General features: G+C 45.7%; 1 protein-coding gene across 1 annotated transcript in view; it reads right to left on the bottom strand.

The window, feature by feature from the left end:
- Positions 1-1,285, bottom strand: part of LOC144102644 (sodium-coupled monocarboxylate transporter 1-like) — a 91,792-nt gene extending 90,507 nt beyond the window's left edge. Inside the window, exon 1 of the mRNA XM_077635861.1 lies at positions 1,248-1,285. The gene's annotated coding sequence lies outside the window, so the exon portion shown is untranslated. The remainder of the gene's footprint in view (positions 1-1,247) is intronic.
- Positions 1,286-19,162: the final 17,877 nt, after the last annotated feature.

Below are 19,162 nucleotides of genomic sequence, written 5' to 3'. Positions count from 1 at the left end.
TGGACGAGGAGGACGAGGTGTACTCAGGCGCTGGCCGTTTTTCTATGGCTCCTCTTGTGTGTCTTTCAACAACAATCTCCTGTCTTAAGCTACACGACAATTCGTAATTCCTCAGCGGAGACTCATCATTCGGGTGATCTCTTTGCCATCAGCTTCTGACAGGGTAACTCACGGTCTTGTTAAGTAACTGGTGTTTATGAAAACGCGATTACTCCCAAGGACTCCCCTCCGTGGCGTTTTTAGTGCACTCCAGCAAAGGGAAAATAACGGTGGGGCGCTAGACAAGGTTCCAGATACCTGACGGAGGAAACGATGTAATGGCGTTTTAAGGAGCACAATGACAGGCCGGCGGGTTCGAGTGGCGCGGGGCGTATCCAATGCAGAGTAAGAGGGCCCCGACAGAGAACACTGGTTCACCTTTCCCAGATTCGGAGTGCAAGCCAACTATGTGGAAACGCGAATGCTCCTCGCAGGGTAGGAGCAGTGCCATATGGGAAGGTAACTTTTCGCGCCTAATTGCTTCCATTTGTTTTTTTTTTAGCTCGGAATGGTCGCACCACACCTTGTGAAGCGTTCACAGCAGGAAGCTTGTACTTGCTCTAAATTCGCTAATCTATGACGATTTCCACCGCTTTCGCAATCTTCCTTAATTTTCATTATGGTGTAAAAAAAAATAAACAAAGATGCAGCGCACCATACCTCGCACCTGCTCTGAACTTTCAAGCTTCAGTTGAAACAAACATCACAGAAAATACTACCGTTCACTTCGATGCGGTTTACTGTAAAGAGATAATTGCGTGATTAATAGTTTTGATAAATTTTATGTTCCGTATGCTCCCCAATCGGTTGAACGTTGCCTCTGCGCCTCACACACGGGAATAATATACAATGTGGAGTCTGCGCTTGATACGGGCATTGTCTTGCGTTTTACGTAATGTCGGCGCCCAAATTTTAGCGGTTTCTATATCACACACACACAAAAAAAGCGAATACAGCCGCATTCTGCCTAAACATCCGGCCACTTGCGGGTGTGTACTGCGGGGCACAGGTGCGCCCTGCGTACAAGTGCAGGCTGGAACGTTCGATACGAGGCTGCTTGCGGGGGCTGTGCGATAGCAGATTGTCTACATTGCAACTAGAAACATTTGTTGCTGTTAGTGCATCCTCATTTAGTCGCCAGTGATGACGCAATCGCAAAGGCAGACGGAATCAACTACACGCTAGGCGAGTCCGGACAGTATACTCACCTGAACATGCTTAGGTCGACCTCCCTATCCACGCCTTTGGGCTATGTGGGATCTCTATTTTACTAAGTTCTTATATGTGCTGCTTCAACAATTTTTTTTTTGTGGCGCAGTTGAAGTGCCCTCTCTAAATGACAGCGACTTACAGCCTTCGCTCACGAGCACGCTCGTCAACAGTCTGAACTATAGAACTGCCACGAATACCTCTCCCATCACGGACTGTCATCTGTGTGAAGGCCCGTGCATATCGCGTTTACTTTTTTTTTTCGGTACTCAGTCATTCTTGCCCGCACCGAAAGGTGACGTAGGCCTTGGCGGATGACAGAGAGCAAAAGAAAGGAAAATATGGGGCAGCTTTAAAAGTCGGAAGGGGCAACTATGTTTATTAAAACGTTGTCTTACCCTTTGTAGGACTCTACGGACCCTTTCTGGTGATTTCAGCTGCGCGCGTCAGTCACCTAGGTGCGTGTGGATGCAGCGGAACTGAGCATGGCTGAAATGTCGCTCGCGAGATGTGGCACCCGATCGCTGCGGTGACGACAAAGGCAGCAAAATAAGCGCGCCGGGAAATTCCGGCGGGAGCGCTGCTGGGGCGCGGTCAACATTTTTAGGTAAGGGCAGTGGGAAAACTGCCGCGGTGCGCAAGGGAGCGGCGCTGACCCAACGCGTTCACCGCCTAAACGGTGGTGCTACGGTAGCTTTAAGATGGGCGCGTCGTCTGCTACTCTGAGGAGAGCAGCTACTAATTCACTGTAGCACCGCGGACGGTGGCTCGCGTGCGTACAAAAACGTATTTAAGGAATACAAACATAGCTTCCGCCTTCATCTCTTTTTTATCAATGAAACAATACGATTTAGTAGCATTTAAAACCATAACTTTAGCCGGGCACGTTAAAGACGCGTTGGCAAACGGCTGCTCATCTCGTTGTGACGTCCTAGCTGTGCAAACTTTCAGGGAGCCGATAAAGTGGGGGAATGCTGTGCCCCGTCATGGAAGCGTAAAAGCTCCTTGTCCGGGCTTCTTTAACACTATCTTTATGCATACCGGGGCAAGTAAGTTTCGTTAGCCTCCTAAAAGCCGGTTTTGGCGGCTTATAAACTTCAGACTTCGTATTTAACGAGGTGATATTACATGCGTGTTTGCGCCCAGGCTGAGGCTGCGTTATTCAGCGGGTGTTTTATTTACTTCTGAGGATCTCAATCACTCAATTTTTCATTCCTGAATGCAGTTGTTAAAAGAAGCCAAGGGAAAATCTCCCAATAAGGTGCTTTTCAGTGCAGTCGGTGCTGCGAGATGAGTACTAAGGTGCCCGCACCTCGTGAAATTTAGTGCTGTTACTAGTACTTCGGCAATGACTAAGCAGACCTGCAAAACTACTTTGCACAGCTGCATATTACCCACGTGAAATTTTTATCAAGCCAAACTACGAGGGCGCAAGCTCCACGTCGTGTTTCTTCTATTTCACCATGTGGAACCACGGAAAAAGGAATTTCAGTTTTGGCTGAGTTCTGCATTTAAAAGCTCAATCCCCAGCATCCTGCTCTCTCGTACCTCAGGCGCAGAGTGCATGCGAATTATAAATACGTCGACGAAATCCAAGCAGTCAACATCAGCATAGCGACGCGCGACTAGAAGCAGTCGCACCCGGCGCAGACTTTGCGAAGCGCGAGCCAGCGTAGGCCAGTTGTGCAGCAAAATGACCACGTGACCAAGCGGATCCAACGGGTGTGGTACAATGGACGAGGTGCTTACTCAACCCTAGGGATGGCGCACACGTCTCTTTGATATTAAAGCGGCGTCGGAACTGGGGCCGCATCTCCGGAGCAAGTTTTCAAACCGAACCACTTAAAACCGCACAACGCTGCGCTGGAGCAGTGGGAGGTGACGCTGGGCATGCACCCTGGAAGACCAGGAGAAGCTAATCGCCATCGCCAAAGCGTCGGAGAAAGTCACTAGAGTCTTGGACTGACGACCACACCCACACCCCGCTCCGGTCTTCTTTTTTTACAATTAAATGTTTATCCTCCCTCCGCAACTGTTCTAGCAGGATTCTGGTCTGGGCTAGTTGGTTCATACTTTCGATTAACCCAGCGCAGCGAAATTAGGACAAGATTTCTAGAAGAGGAACGAAACACAGGACGGGCGCTGACGTCCTGTGCTTCGTGTTTCTTCTATTTTGTCCTCGTTCCGTTGCGCTGTGTTAATCTCTTTCCAACGGTCCTTATCTAAAAACGTTGGGCGCGGCCAGGCGTTCGACAGCCAGCACGAGCCATCGGGATGTACTGCACCGACGACAGGGCGGCACCCTACCAGTATGAAGAGAGAATGTGGGAATGACATCTTCAAAGATGGAATAGCTGTTTGGCGTGGGTGGCTGCTAAGCGAGCAGGCAGGTTTAATGTACTCCTTCGAGCCTTTGCCAACGGCGCTTCGCCCCATTCGCGTGCCAGTTATCGTTTTGTCACGCTCAGGTCTACGAGAACCTCTACCGCATGCTCTGATCCGCCGATATGTTCTATGATCTGTCCCTTTGGAAGCGTTGGTTCTGTCCAGAATAAACCGTTATCTATTATGATGACTGCGGGTGTGTCACTTCTTGGGCCGTGAGAGACCATGGCTCGTGGACCTCTTTTCTTGGAAGGCGACGCCTTAAACTTAGAACGGGCTCCCTGGCAAAGGGGTTCAAAATAACCGTTGTACCAAGGCAGTTGGCTCTTCCCAAATGCACTCCATTAAGGTGGTTTGTAACCGTCCTTGTGGAAGTAAGGATGAAACAGTTGGCAGTGTCGTACCGCGGCCTCCTCTCTTCTTGTATTGCTTGCAAGCAAGCGTCCTGCAATCTTTCTGAACAGTTCATATGAGGGAAGCTCTTGCAAAGTCAACTATTCAATGTATCGTCTGCGTTAAGGCGATTTTGTTTCTGGCGAGAGCCAGCAATCGGCATGTCAGAAGGTGTCGATGCCGGACGCGCCCTATGTGGCAGATAACATTATATGACCAGTCATGCGCACAGGCACAAGGAGCGGGTCAGCGTGCCGTGGTAACAAAAAGTAACGGCGCAAGTGGGCGCCAAAATGAAAGAAAACGCACTGATGAAGGACAGACAGTAACATCTTACCCAAGCAGCACAGGTATTCTGTCCAATACTGGAAATGTATTGGCAAAGGCAGACCCTACTAAGGGCTGCAGTGAAACCTTCCATTTCCAATATAGGGCCGATTACCTACGCTGCTTGACCCTTTCTATTGCGATGGTGATAATTGTGAACTATTACTCTCTTGGGTAAAAGTATAGAACACCTGTATCTTTTCGGTATTAACCTATGGGGCAGAAACGGAAAGGGTTCAGCTTAAATTGAGGACAAGGCAGCCAGGTATGGAAAGAAAAATGATAGGTGAAATGTTAAGAGACCGAAAGCGGCCAGAGTTGGTAAGAGATCAAACGCAGGTTAATGAGATCCTAGTTGAAATCAAGAGGAAAAAATGGGCTTGGGCAGGGCATGTAATGCGAAGACAAATTAACCGATGGTCCTTTTGGGCAACGGAGTGGGTTCCAAGAGAAGGCAAGCGTAGCAGGGGCGGCAGAAGGTTAGGTGGGCGAATGATAATAAGTTTGCAGGGATTCAGTGGCCCCCGCTGGCAAAGGAGAGGGATAATCGGAGAGACATTGGAAAGGGTCTTATCATGCAATGGGCCTAGTCAGGCTGATGTTGATGATGATTAGCTTTCTATTCACTACGTCAATTTCATCTCATCAGCATCTTTATCGGGTTAACTATGTCCACTGCAGGATAAAGGCCTGACCCATGTCCCTCCAATTGACCCTGTGCTACCAGCTGCAGCCACTGAATCCCCGCTATCTACCTAATCTAATCAAGCCATTGTCTTTCTGCCGCCCCCTGCTACGCTTGCCATATCTTGGAATCCAATCCGTTATCATTAACGACCGTCGGTTACCTTGCCTTCGCATTAAATGTGCAGCAAATTATCTTCCCTTCTTTCTTTCGTGTCGGCCGTTATTAGCTTCAGATTTATCTCTGATCCGCTCCTCGCCCTGCGTAGCCATCCGGTTGGTCGTCGGAGTTTTGTAGTGCCTGGTTTACTGTTTATTTGATGTGTGATCGGGGTGTAGGCCTTGTCAGGAGGTATGCTTGGTCTACCTCCTTTAGCCTCACCTCGAGGGCATATTGTATATAATATGGCCAAATAAACATACTACTACTACTACTACTACTATTACTACTACTACTACCTCTGTCGTGAATTAGAGCCTATTGCTGAAAGATATGCCTTTTTATTATAGCCTCTTTTCAGCAGTGATCTCCGTGCGTTGGAACTGTTTTAGAGAACATTGTGCATCTGCTCTTTGAGCACTACGTGATTGCTCTACATGGTGTGTCTGCTGTATAAAGCTTGTTTTTTTGTGAACCTTTGACTCCGACCCATTCTTTGCCTTGCGACTGGCGAAAGCGGCCGGCAAATGATAACCCCGCTTTGTCATTTAATAGCTGAATTTCGGCTCAGTTTGTCAATCTAAGCCGAGGGAATTTCTTGAGAGACTGAAATAGCTACCCCTGCAGGCTCTAAGAGATTCTGGGAGCGCACGCCATAGGTAAGCATGCGACAATTTCTGGCGTCCGCGACAGGACGATTGGTGCTTGTGGAAATATCGGGGGGACAAAGCCTTTCGCCCCGCCCGCACTCCCACTCCGCGGATGCAGCGTTCCCGCTCGCTAACCGCGGATGGGGCTCGTGCTCGAGGGAACAAAGGGAGGGGACGACAAAGCGTTAACACTCATATGCTATTTATTACTGTTGCAATTAATACACAGAGCGGACCAGCTAGCTACAAAACATCAACGAGGCATTCTTCGGAAATAGAAGGCTACGTAAGAAGGACTTCCGACTTACCGGCTGGGGCAGGGGTGCGACTTCGGAGGTATCGGCGGCGAACGTTTGTATGCGCCGACAATGGCGGCCGGGTTTTCCCGTGCGCGCCGCATTCTTGGGGCAAAGCCATTGCCTAGCATTTGCTGGGGAAGGCAACCAGGGCACGCGTTTGCTGCGCTCGCTTCGCTGCCTGGAACCCTGAAGTCCAGCGGCAAGGCACAACGGATCCCCGTGCGCCTGCCGCGGAAGGTGACGAGAGCGTGCGGCTCCAACCGCTCGTAACGCTGGCGGGATCCCGAAGAGACTCTGTCCGGTCCCGCAGAATTCCGCGTAACCTACGAGGTGGTGCTCCTGTCGCCCTTCTCTTTCCCCCATGAGGGAGACTTCCCTCCTCGCCCAACCGGTGCTGTCCGTCCCGACGGCCGACGATGAAGATGGGCCGCATCGAAATGGAGGGGGGAAACGGGTTTCCACATGCTTTATAAGTGCAGGAAATGGAGAAACAGTGCTACTGCCTCGCTATTCACCACCAATCTTCTAATCGCGTGTTACTTTTCCACTTTTATGAAATTTGGCCATGCCCTGGCCATTTTAAAGTACCGCGTCAGAGAATATCGCATCTTTAAGGTGGCCTCGTACACAAGGCGCTGCACTGCCTTAAGCTGGATAAGAGCATGCTCTGTCGTTTCCTTGTCTTCGTTTAAGTAACAGCAAAAATCATCTGTTGTGAAAAATTTTTCGTCACTATCATTTCTCCTTAAAAAATCACGCAGTCCAAGTCTCGTTGAAAATCTTTGTTTATATTTTGATTGTATCCTACAAAGCTCCAATGTCATTATGTCTAGCATTTTATTGAATCAGTGACTTCTTTCTGCGTCTAGTACATTTTGTTTCATGGTTGCCACAACCCCTTCTGTGTGATCTTTACATTTAGTTGGTAACAATCGCGCTGTTCTGCATATAATATTGATACGTCAACGCCACAATATGTGAAAACAAATGGTACCCTTCCCTTCTGATGCACTTCCCCATTCGTTCTTCTCGCTGAGCCTTGCTTTTGGCTGCACTCGTTTTCAGCTTTCGCCACCTCATATCCCTCTGGACTGCTTCAGAAGGCGTGCTTTCGTATGCACTGAAAACACGCCTGCATGCTGTGTTGGGCGTTATTTCATTTACCGAACGCGACAAGGGGTTTCATACACGCAACAGCAATTGAAAAACGATAATCACGCAGCATTTCGCCTTCCCGGGTTAAGATAATTCCTTCATATTTTTTTAATTCCCAGAGTCCTATATGGCTTAATCACAGCGGCATATCTTTTCACTTCTTTCGTTATTTCCACTCACGGACCTCGGCATCCCATTATTTATACACCAACCAAAATACCTCTGTAGCGTAACTTTCGATAGCTCTTAATTTTGCCATGTAACCCTGTCCGACTCATTATTATGAGCCATAACTCCTTTTTTGTGCGCTAAATCTCTGTCCCAAAAACATTGCCTCTACTGCAGAAATGACCGCTCATTCTGGCTCTTTGGTAGAAGAACCAGATTCTCGGCAGACATCAGTATCGGCAAGCGCCTTGTTTTTTTTCTTTGTGTCCAAGACTGTGGCACAGTTCGGGCTATCTATATACCAAAAGTAGTCGTGGAGGCTGCTGTCGGCCAGGAACCTCAGGAGGCTCTGACTCTTTTTTTTATCCACCTAAGTAGGTGGTGCTGGCAGGGCGTCGCTGAGCTTTTTACCATTCTTCTCCTTGAGCCCTTTGTCCCTGCACGCGTCTTCATTAGGTGGCGGACGTCAACCTCAGAGGTCGTCGTGGAACATATCAGACACATGTTGAGTCCTACGTTCTCCTGAGAACCCCACCGGCACATGACCGTCGGCACATGGCCGGTTTGTCTCTAACAAAGTTCTGAGATTGGTCGAGAGGTTCGCAATGTTATAGCACCGCCAAACTTGAAAATCTTAGGACTGAGTGAGTACATTCCACGGGATTATCATATGAGAAGTATACTAACCCGACCCGCTAATCCACCGTAGTACACAAACTAAGCACAATTAGTTCACCTTAGTTCCACCTATAACCGCCGTTAATCCATCTTAACCCACCACCACATTCTCATTAATCTACCTTAATCTCCCACTAATCCACTTTAACCTTTTAACCAAAATTTTTTTTTTCAGGAAAACGTACCAACGTCGCCAAATATTTTAAGTAGTCATAATTTTTCGTGTAATTCAGATTCTCAAAATATATTGATTGGTTTTTGTTATAATTAACCCCGAGATTAAAAAAACAGGTGCTCTTGGGCGTGGCTGTCTCCCACAGCGTGCCATAACAATTGGTTACCACGTGCAAAAATCAGCCGCTTTTATGTGATCCGATATGCTGTAACACACTGCATAGTGCTTAGATGTCGCTTCATCTTAAAATAAAGAAGGTTTCATCGTTAGTAGTTAAAGCGCACTGCCCAGCGCAACTCGAACTCTAGATCGCAGCAAGCTGCTGCCGGAACTGCTTCAAGAGGCAGGTCTTCTTCTCGCGGCATAACCCTCACCCGCGCTCATGTGTGGCGCATTATTAAAAGACTTTATGTCGTCATGCTTAAACCACGCTCTGAAGTCGACAAACGCGTTATTATCGCGAAATAACTCCATTTAGTGTTGAAAATTGCACGCAACGTAACTAGCAATCGTAAGTCGGCACTGGCGGTAGGAGCAGCGCAACATCGGGCCAGGAGAGTGCGACTCGTCATTGGCGATACACGTACGATCTCTCACCGCGCGTAAAGCTCGTGGTTTATGGGCTAAAGGTTATTCTATTTCGTGGGGTGTACCTACTTGCAAACTCTCAGGGGTACTTTATACATTTAGGCGAGTGGACCAACTTACGAACGCCACCGCATTTTCTTCTTTAGAGTGCGGTTAAGAAGCCTTTGTGTGGCCGGGTGAACAGAGTGAAAGTTTAAGCATCTTCGATTTGAGACGGTTTTTATAGAGGCTGAACGAAAAGTTTGCGATACAACCGAAAGCTTGCCGAGAACATTCCGGAACCATGTAAGCAGTTTGGCTAAAAAGTACCAAAGAAAGCGGGACTGGTACAAGCTGCTGAGGGAAGCTGTTTAGAGGAGGATGACGCTGTGTAAGACATCTTTTACGACTGAGTTTTTAGAGGCGGCGATAGTGTAATCGCCCAGAATTGAGCAGCAACACAGGACAGCATGACGGAAAGAAGTTTAGCATTGGAGAATCTTAACTGAAGAATGACGGGGCAAAATATTTATGAATTTATAACCGCAGGAATGAAAGAATTCAGATCAAGCTAATAATGAACTTGGCCCCCAATGAAAGGAAATGTTAAAAACCCAAAAAACCGACATGAAAGAAGGAAATTCTCGGGAAGTGGCGACAAAGTAGAAGGAATTGATCTTCAAAGGAAAAGGAGATAGAACCAACATTAAATCCTTCAGACCAATTACGATAATTTCTGTTAGATACAAGCTAGTAATTCAGGCAGCGAAATTAAAAATCCAGACATAGGTAGAAAGCAATAAGTTACTGGGAGAACTTCAGAACGAGTTCAGAAGCGGTTGGCATTTATATGGTCGCTCGTTATTGCTTACCCACTGCAGGGTAATAGCCAGGGCGGAAAATAGGCCTCCGTATTTTGCCATTTCCTGGATGTAAGTAGCGTGCTAGACAACATGAATAGGTAGCTTCTGTGGAGCATACTCTAAGATGAAGGCCTCTCTAATGATGTAATAGAAGTGACAAAGCTTAAATCGACTAAAATATTAAGGTTGGATTTGCATGAACGAGGAGTGCGACAAAAGTCGAGGTACAAGCAGGATTGAGGAAGGGTTATCTCAGTGACCGCTGCAGCTCATGATTCGTATGCTAAACACGGAAAGATGGTCAAAAGCCAAAGTAAATATTTCTCGTACAAATTAGGTGGAATGATCCATGAGCAGCGGCTACAGGGGTTAATGTATGCTAGAGTTATATTAGTACTAACTGTAAACCGGGAAGATTTAGAAACTCTATATAGTGCTTGTTGAGATAAACTAGACGGTCGAGGCTTTACGTTTGCACTGTTGAGTCAATCTGGTGATATCCAACGATCTCACTTATAAGGTGCGAGTACATGTCCATGAGATCACCTGGCTGGCAGATCGCAAAGAACCATATTATCGACACACGTCAGTATCGACAAGCGTATTGGTTTCTTATTTTTGTCTCCAAGACTGGCGTAAGTTCGCGCTATCTATATATCAAAAGTACTCGGGGAAGCTGTTGTCGGTCAGGAAACACAGCATGATCCAACTCTAGTTGTGCTCTTTCTTTGATCCACGGAAGTGGATTGATGCTCGAAGGTAGTCTTTGAACTTCTTTCACTATTCTTGTCACTTACGCCTTTATCACTGCACGCACGCTCATTAGGTGGGGGATGTCAACCCCATGGCGGTGGCCGCTGAGCATTTCAGACACATGCTGGGCCCGTTGTTCTCTTGAGAACCCTGTCGGCACGTGGCCGATGGGATAAGGAGAGCCCAAGCCTTATTCTGCGATAGACTGAGACACCCATAACCCCGCAGCCACCGCCGGCGGCGCACTTTGTCACCTGCAACGTGGCACCTTAGCTGGTGGGTCTTGCTGCTTGCCAAGAACACGGAATAGCCAGCTGCGTCCTTCCGCGGTTGGCAGGGTGGCAAATTGCAATTTGGAGCGAGGCAACTCCTCCTTGTCTATGCGAAAGGAAGGAGATATTGCACCTGCAACCTGCCATGCCAAGTTTAATGCCCAACAGATCCAACCACAACCTCGGTGTGGGTGAATGAAGGAATAAAGTATATATATATATATATATATATATATATATATATATATATATATATATATATATATATATATATATATATATATGTGTGTGTGTGTGTGAAAGAGCACGAACAGACTGTTACGGCGAAAGGGTGCAGAGATGGCGAGAGAACATTATGGGGGCACAAAGGGTATGCAGTACTGAGATATATTCGGAAAGGAAAAATTGTGCCAGAGCTTACTTTTGTGATGCGATTTCGTGCCTCAGGGTGGAAGTTCAGTCGAGCCTAAGAGTAAATCAGCGCGCTGTGGGTATATAAGTACTAGATGTCCGCGTCGAAACCGTAAACGAGGCAATACAGGAGGTCATTGGCTAGGCATCATTTCAGGGGCAAGGAGCTCACGGTAAAACATTCTATGAAAAACGGGTATGAAGATTGGACGCTAAAAGGTGGCAGCTGACGTACTGAAATATACTGAAATACTTGCACTGAAAGGGCATTGACTCAGAGTGAAGGAAAAAAAATTAGGAAACTAACTGGGAAGTATGCGGCCAGCCCATACGGAGATATAAAGAGCTTTAAACGACAGGCAAAAATGGTAGAAGGTAAAAACTTAGTTCAAAGAAAAAAAGCAGACTTCAGGCCTGCCTAAAAAATGAAAAAGACAACGCCGGAAGGAACTTGTTCTTTGGTAAGTAAAGATGCACTGCCCTACTCTTACAAGCCATATGAAGGTGTCTTAAAATGCGAGTCTACCAAAAGAGGTTAAACCAAGATGGCGCATGTGCAGTGTGTAATAAAGCCGCAGAAATAATGAAACATATATATTATTGGAATGTGGCAGTATCCATCCAAATGTCGATACAGGTAGAGCTACACTCCCTAGCAGTGCATGGTTTAGAGATAACAAATATACCGGGAACGAATCTGCTGTTGAAGAGCAAAAGCGAGGAACTAGCGAGCATTAAATGGGATGTCATAGGGATTAGTGAAGTTAGAAGGACAGGTGAGGCATATACAGTACTAAAGGACGGGCACATACTGTGCTATCGCGGATTAGCTGATAGACAAGAACTAGGCGTGGGATTCATCATCAATCAGGATATAGCTGGCAACATAGAGCAGTTCTAAAGTATTAACTGCAGGGTGGCAGCTATTGTAATTAAGCTCAATAGGAAGTACAACGTGAAGGTGGTGCAGGCCTACGCGCCTACATCCAGCCATGATGACCAGATCGTTGCAAGCTTCTATGAAGACGTGAAATCGGCAATGAACAAAGTAAAATATCAGTATGCTGCACTGATGGGCAACATCAATGCGAAGGTGGGAAAGAAACAGGCTGGCGACCAGGCGGTAGACGACTAAGGGGATAGGAATAGCAGGGGACAGTTGTTAAGAGAGTTCGCCGATAGAAATAGTTTACGGATTAGGAATACCTTCTTCCAAAAACAAAACAACAGGAAGTGGGCCTAGAAGATCCCCAATGGTGCGGCTGAAAACGAAATAGACGCCATACTATGCGCTTACCTTGGCATTGTGCAGGATGTGCAGGTCGTCGAAAAGGTGCGGTATAGCGACCACAGTATTGTAAGGTCTCGAATGAGCCTAAATTTGAAGTCGGAACAGAAGAAACTAGGGAAGCGGAAGGCAACTAACAATTAAGCGGTAAGAGAGAAAGTAGGGGAATTCAAGATTTTGCTGCAGAACAGATATTCGGCTTTAACAGCGGAAGACAATAATAATGTTCAAACAATGAGTGATAATCTCACTGCTATCGTTACGGAGTGCGCCCTAGAAGGGGATGGTAGGATGGTTTGACAGGACGCCGGCAAGCTATCTCAGGAGACGAAAGATCGGATAAAAACGCCAAGGCATGATGGCTAGGCCTAGAGACAAAATAAAACTAGCAGGGCTATCGAAGTTAATAAATAACACGAAGGTAGCCGACATAAGGAAGGTTATATAGGAGATAATCGAGCATTTTTTAAAGAACGGAGGTAGCCTCGAAGCGGCGAAGAGTAAACTAGATATAGGTAAAAACCAGATGCATAGGTTAAGACACAAGGAGGGCAATGTCGTTAGTAATATGGATAAGATAGTTAAAGTAGCCGAATAGTTCTACAGAAATCTATACAGTAGCCAATGTAATCAGAGCGTTAATGAGAGAGACAGTACCGAACAGCAATGCGTCATCCCGTTAGTAACGAAAGATGTAAAGAAAGCCTTAGGAGCAATACAAAGGAGAAAAGCAGCTGGTGAGGATCAGGTAACAGCAGATCTGTTAAATTACGGAAGGGAGACTGTGCTAGCAAAATTAGCCACCCTGTATACGCAATGCCTCATGAGCTCGACCGTAGCAGAAGCTTGGGAGAACGCAATTTTCTTAAGTCATAAGAAAGGAGAAACCAATGACATGAAAAATTGCTTACCGATCACCTTACGGACCGTTGCCGAGAAGGTACTTACTAACGACATCGCTAATAGGGTCGGGAGAACCTTAGACTTCAATAAACCAAATGAACAGGCAGGCTTTCGAAAACTGCATTCCTCAATAGATCATATTCAGACTATCAATATATAATCCCTATATACAGCCTCCTATATATAGCCCCTCTAACATCTTTATATAGCCTTTATTGATTACAAGAAAGCATTTGATTCGTGAAAACCTCGGCAGTCATGAAGGCATTGCGGAATCAGAGTGTAGAAGAGCCTTATGTGAAAATACTGGAAGAGGTGTATAGCGACTGCACAGCTGCATAGTCCTCCATAAAGTCAGCAATAAAATTCCAATAAGGAAGGGCATCAGGCAGGCAGGTATCATCTCCCCAATGCTGTTCACCGCCTGTTTACTGCAGGTATTCCATGGCTTGAATTGGGAGCAGTTAGGGATAAGAGTTAACGGAGAATACCTAAATAATCGGCCGGCTCACTGATGACATTGCCTTGCTGAGTCACTCGAGAGATGAATTGCAAAACATGATCAATGTAGCGCAAAAACGACAAGAACTCTGAGTACAGACACAAACAACGCTGCATTTTCCACCTTTGAAATGAAGAAACCAGCCCAAGCGCCTACCATTCATGATCAATGAGCTAGACGGGCAGAGCAGAAGGGTGGGTCTAAAAATTAACATGCAGGAAACCAAAGTAATGTTCAACAGTATAGCAAGGGAGCAACAGTTCACACTTGGTAATTAGCTTCTAAAGGTGGTAAAGATGTCTACCTGGGGCAGGTAGTGACCGCTGATCCGGATCATAAGCGGGGAATAATTAGAAGGATAAGAACGGGGTGGAACGCATATGCCAGGTTCTCGCAAATCATGAATAGCAGTTTATCAATATCCCTCAAGAGAAAAGTGCACTACAGCTGTAGCTTTCCAGTACTCACCTACGGGCAGAAACGTGGAGGCTAAAGAAAAGGGTTCCGATAAAGTTAAGGACAACGCATAGAGCGATGGAAAGAAAAATGATAGGCGTAATGTTAAGAGAACGGAAGTGGGCAGAGCGGATGAGGGAACAAACGCGAGTTAATGACATCCTAGTCGAAATCAAGAGAATGAAATGGGCTTGGGCAGGGCATGTAATGCGAAAGCAAGATAACCGCTGGTCTTTAAGGGTAACGGAGTGGATTCCAAGAGAAGGCAAGTGTAGCAGGGGGCAGTAAAAATTTAGGCGGGCGGATGAGATTAAGATGTCTGCGGGCTTAAAGTGGGCGCAGCTGGCAAAGGATTTTGTTAATGGAGAGAGATGAGAGAGGCTTTTGATGTTCTGTGGGCGTAGTCAGGCTAATGATGATGATGATGTATCAAAGCAGGTCGGCAACTTAAGGATACGACTTCGGGATTAAAATTGGTCAGATTTGAAGGCAGTAGAATTTCTCGTGAAAGAAAAGTGGCGAATTTGTAGATATTAAGGGTATCTTTGACAGATTAGTTTAAGAAATGTAAAAAAAAAGATATAAGTATGGTGGCACCTGTCACCACCCCGTTTCAAAGCGGATGCTTCAACACACACACACACACACACACACACACACACACACACACACACACACACACACACACACACACACACACACACACACACACACACACACACACACACACACACACACACACACACACACACACACACACACACACACACACACACACACACACACACACACACACACACACACACACACACACACACACACACACACACACATACATACATACATACATACATACATACATACATACATACATACATACATACATACATACATACATACTGCTGGTGACAAAAGTTTCCGGGACGCTAGTTCTAGGAAAAGCGCTTTAGCTCCACCTTGCTACTCAGTCGCCTAACAATGGGAAGACAGGACGGAGCATTTAGGCCTTTAACGCCTTCATGCAATATCAGGCGACTGGGTGGCGAAGTGTAGCTAGAATAAGCATTTCTTCCAGAACTCACGTCCTGGAAACTTTTCTCCCCAGTGGTATTCCATACATACATTCATACATTCGTACCTACATACATAAGTACATACATACATGCATAAATACATACAAACATGATATATACACGCATACAAGCATATCCATACTTAAATACATACGTACATGATACATACATACATACATACATACATACATACATTCATGCATACATACATACATATACATATACATGCGTACATATGTATGCACATACATGAAAACTTACGTTCATACATGCGACATTCCTGCATGCATATGTGCATAAGTGCCGCCGTGGTGGCTCAGTGGTTATGGTGCTCGGCTGCTTACGTTAAAGACGTGGGTTCCATCCCGGCCGTGGCGGTCGAATTTCGATGGAGGCGAAATTTAATGTGCCCGTGTTCTGTGCGATGCCAGTGCACGTTAAAGAACTCCATGGTGCTGAAATTACCCGCAGTCCTCCACTCCAGCGTCCTTGATAGCCTGAGTTGCTAGGGGACATTAAACCCCCGTAAAACCGAGTACATACATACATACATACATACATACATACATACATACATACATACATACATACATACATACATACATACATACATACATACATACATACATACATACATACATAAATACATACATACATACATACATACATACATACATACATACATACATACATACATACATACATACATACATACATACATACATACATACATACATACATACATACATACATACATACATACATACATACATACATACATACATACATACATACATACATACATACATACATACATACATACATGGATAGGTCAGAGATAATCGAAGACGGTGGCCATCTTACTGAACCGAAGGGTGCCGACGTCCTCAGGCGTGGTACATTGCTTTATTGCGGCGGGTTGAGTGCCCGAAGCTTGAAGTGCACGATGCCGCTCTGCTCGAGAGCAGCGCACCACACTGCGCATATGGAGGATAAAGTTACGACTATATATTTTTCAGCAAAGTTTTATGACGGCCAGCAGGACGTGCATACGCGCTAAGTACGTCTTTTCCAACAAATTATGGATCTAATTTTACAGCCGGTACTTCTTCATCCGGCAAAGCACCATTGCATGCACTCAACCGATTGATGTTCGTTAATTTTCCGCTCGGACGCCAGAGAGCTTTCGCGTCTCGAAATTATTCGATTGAAGAAATTGCGGCTGCGAATGGAGCCCCGAAGTTGTTCATGAGCATAACGCCGACGACACTCAGCAACGCCGACGACACTCAGCCACCGCAAACACGGACCCAGTTTTATTCTGTTACAATATTTACACCTCTATTATTACGAAAAAACTGGGCAGAGTCATACGAAAGATAACCTCCAAAGGCGCGCAGATTTAGATTAGGTGCTGCACTGAAGCTTCTTGTCGCCTTTCTGTTGAATGAGTGCTCTGGTTTCTGTGTGCGCAGCCATTTCAATGCGGAAGGCCTTGCATTCGTCGCCGTCGAGCTTCGCCGGTGTCGACTCCCATCCGTTTCTTGCTTCCGGTTCTTCAAGCTGTTGGTGAACAAGGTAAAAAAGTATCTTAAATGTCGCGGGGATGGAGTGTAGAGTCAGTCTAAGTAGGTATCGCGAATAAGCCATTCGCAGGCACGACATGGAATCCTGTAACATTCACTGGCGACCCACTAGTATGCCTTCATACTGCCTTTTGTCAGTGCTCACATATTTTTTACGCGCGGTTGAAAGAATAGATGACCAAGACGTGCTACTTCACCAAACCAGAGGAAAGCATTGGACACTTTGTTTTTGCTCTGGTGCAAAATCGGCGATAACTAAGTGGAAGATTGCACTGTCTGGACAAAATCTGCGCCCCGACTTCCAATATCACTGAAACGCATTTTCCTGTGCAACGAGTGTAAAAAATAAAAAGTTAGCGTATTCAATAATTTCAGAACTAAGATATTTTGGGCTCAATTAACATTTTATCATCTTACAGCGCTTTCTATTCTTGTATTTTTTCTCCTTAACTTCAATTTCTTTTGTTAACAATTTGTTATTTTTATTTTTATGTCAACTTCGATTTCATTTGTTAACAATTTTTACCTTTATTTTATGTTGAAACTATTTGCGTTAGATTTTCTTTTTCTCGCGGTTTGTGTATTTTTTGGTGCCTTCGCTCACCGCTAAAATTTCTGGCCTTTGTAATGAGTTGGATTGAAATAAAGCTGCTTAAATGCAACGGTTATTCCTAGTCCAACGTTACAACCCCAGTTATAAGCGTCCATGGCAAAATTAGTTTTGAAAAGGAATTGAATTACATCAATAATTCCTTCCTTACGAATAAGGCATGTGTAAATAAATTACATTGAAAATTTCTTGTCCAAAAAGTAATGAGATTACAATTACTTCAGAAGCGTAATGCGATTACTTTTCACTTAACTTGCTCAAGCTCTCAGCAATGAAATTGCTGTTACCTAAATGCTGGAATTTAATTACCGTTGTGTCTGAAAAGCGGCGCATTACTGTCATGGGCTCTAGAATAAACTCGGCCTCCCCAAATTCCTCAACCGAACTCTTCCATGTGATATTGATTATTTGCTCTCTTCTGGAACCAAAAAGTGCTTGCAAGCATTTTTTAGCACTTGATGTCAGCAAAAACTGCACCAATTTTTTTGTCAATTGAAGCATACAGGCTCATCAAAAGCTGTTGATATTTCATGAAGAGAAAGCGCGGACGATTTTTCTTGTACTTCAGAGACAGTACATCTATAGAGTCGTTTTCAAAAATATACAGTCCCAGGGGTTTTTTCCAAACCGCTTAGCGGAGTTCTTTAAGCAGATTTGACAGTCCTAAGCTTAGGAGGGGTGAGGACATAAGTTCATCCCGCCTTCGTGAAATTAGGGCCCCTTATTATGCAAGCAAAGCCGCGTAGCAGAGCTCAGAAGCAGACCCCTTGGGCTGTATAGTTTTAACAAACACTTTGCCCATCAAAAGAGGCTGTCTTCTATTCCATCTGACAATCAGCGCCTTTTGCCGGTGTGGACAGGGCACATTATTTGTATTTATTTTTTCGGTCGAAAGTAATCTCTGTCATTGCCTTTAACAGCAACGATGCGCCACGGCTACTACAGAGAAAATAAGAACGCTTAAATAAAGTGGGACATAATAACGAGGACAGTGAAAATAAGAACGCTTAAACTGTGAGATTTATCCTGATGGTCTGTGATGGGCTCAACAATCCAACGACAGCACCGAACGCACGAATGACACTGCATGCAAGCCAATCATTGCAATTATCGAATTAGGAGTCGGGGGGGGGGGGGAGGGGGGGTTACTGCAGTCGAGTCATGGTGTCGGCACTCGCGGTCATCGCTACCAAGAACAAGGCCTTTCAGCTCCCCAGCCAGTTACTCCTAGTTACTCCTGCGTGACATGCTCAGAAATTCATAGAGGTTCTTTGGCGGCGCCACCTGTCGTGATGAGCCCTAAGTGTGGAACCTCTGCATCCGAGAAGGCGACCTGGTGACGAGACTAATAAAGGCGACGACACCGGAGAATTCTCGGAACCTGCTTGGTGGTCGTGGAAGGATATAATGAAGACATTTAGAACCTAGATAATTGATGGGGTCTCCTCATACTAAAATTTCTAATACGTGGGACCAGCGGCTGCGATGGCGATAACGGTCAGCGGAATATTTCCGGGAACTAGGGAGCCGCACGACCTCACAGGTGCGTGTCGTGG

The sequence above is a fragment of the Amblyomma americanum genome, chromosome 8 (genome assembly GCF_052857255.1).
Source record: "Amblyomma americanum isolate KBUSLIRL-KWMA chromosome 8, ASM5285725v1, whole genome shotgun sequence".
Classification (NCBI taxonomy): Eukaryota; Metazoa; Arthropoda; class Arachnida; order Ixodida; family Ixodidae; genus Amblyomma; species Amblyomma americanum.
The sequence above is the reverse complement of the archived record's forward strand: the minus strand, read 5'-3'. Positions and strand labels throughout refer to the sequence as shown.